At 39.2% G+C, this 1,424-nt stretch overlaps 1 non-coding gene across 1 annotated transcript; it reads left to right on the forward strand.

Moving 5' to 3' along the window:
* The first annotated feature begins 901 nt into the window (after positions 1-901).
* LOC140855136 (small nucleolar RNA R71) lies at positions 902-1,007 on the forward strand. The gene has a single exon (XR_012138166.1). It is a non-coding gene; the product is annotated as a small nucleolar RNA R71 (small nucleolar RNA).
* Positions 1,008-1,424: the final 417 nt, after the last annotated feature.

Below are 1,424 nucleotides of genomic sequence, written 5' to 3' on the forward strand. Positions count from 1 at the left end.
GTGTGTTCAATGACCTTCCCACTTCTCAGAGTCATGATTGATTTGGCATGTTCAGAAAAAGCTTCTGGGGTATTAGAGCTCTCAATCACAAATTGTCCTCTTGGGTTGCTCTCGGGTTGGTTAGGTAATTTTTCTCCTTCTCTTCTATTGAATGCAGTTGCTAGTTGACCTATTTGGGTCTCTAGCTTAGCAATGGATTGTGTGTGGGAGTTAAAGATCTGAGTGTTGACTTCTAATCGTTCTAGTACTTTCAGAACTTTTTCCTCAAAAGCTGAGCTGTGACCAGTAGTAGACGGTTAAGGAGCATTTTGAAATTGATGGTATGGTCCATACCTATATGTTGGGTCTTGATATTGAGGTCGAGGTGCGGCAGAGCCAACCATGGGTTGTGGTCTCCAGAAAAAATTTGGATGGTCTCTCCAGCTGGGGTTATAAGTGTTCGAATAAGGATCGTTTCCTGGTCTGCAAGCTTGTTGGATTTGAGCTTGCTGAACCTGCTCGTGCACAAACTCAAGAAATTGAGGTGCGGCTGGACATTCACTAACAAAATGGTTTGGACTTGCACACAATGCACAAACTTCTTGGATTGGGTTAGGTAGAATCGGAGATTGTCCAGTATTTAGAAGACGATATAATTTTTGGGACAGTTCATCTACCTTATGATGGATATCTATGGCATTTCCTACTTCATATATTCCACCTCTCTTTGGGTTTAACATGGGTTTATCTCTAATAGAGGCAGACATATGATGTAATGAATTTTCACTTAAAATTTCAAACAGTTGCCATGCCTCATCCTCACTTTTTAGCATGAATGTCCCACCGCATGATGCATCAACCATTTGTCGATGTCTTTCAGATAGCCCATCATAAAAATATTGGATTAACTGCCACTTAGGTACAGCATGGTGGAGACATTTTCTAATAAGATCCTTTAATCTCTCCCATGTTTCATGAAACATTTCTCCATCTAATTGGGAAAAACTAGTTATGGCTTTCCTTATTTGATTAGTTTTTTCTATGAGAAAATATTTCTTGAGAAACTCTCCTTGCAACTGGTCCCAGGTTGATATAGTCATGGAATCCAAAGTATGTAGCCAGTATTTGGCTTTGTCCTTAAGTGAGAAAAGGAATAATTTTAACCTAAGAGCATCATCAGAGAAGTTGTGAATTTTGACAGTTGAGCATATCTCAAAAAATTCTTCAAGATGTTTATAAGGGTCCTCATTACTAAGTCCATAAAATGAAGGTAACATTTGGATTATACTGGACTTAATTTCATATTGAGTGGCCTCCACAGGGGGCACTTGAATACAAGAAGAGTAGGTATATGTGGAAGGAGTAAAGTACTCCTTCAGTTGCTTGGGTGGATCATTCTCCTGATTTTGGTCCATATTTTTATGTCTGTTGGCTCTAAAGGTTCT

Source organism: Elaeis guineensis, chromosome 1, assembly GCF_000442705.2.
Source record: "Elaeis guineensis isolate ETL-2024a chromosome 1, EG11, whole genome shotgun sequence".
Taxonomy (NCBI): Eukaryota; Viridiplantae; Streptophyta; class Magnoliopsida; order Arecales; family Arecaceae; genus Elaeis; species Elaeis guineensis.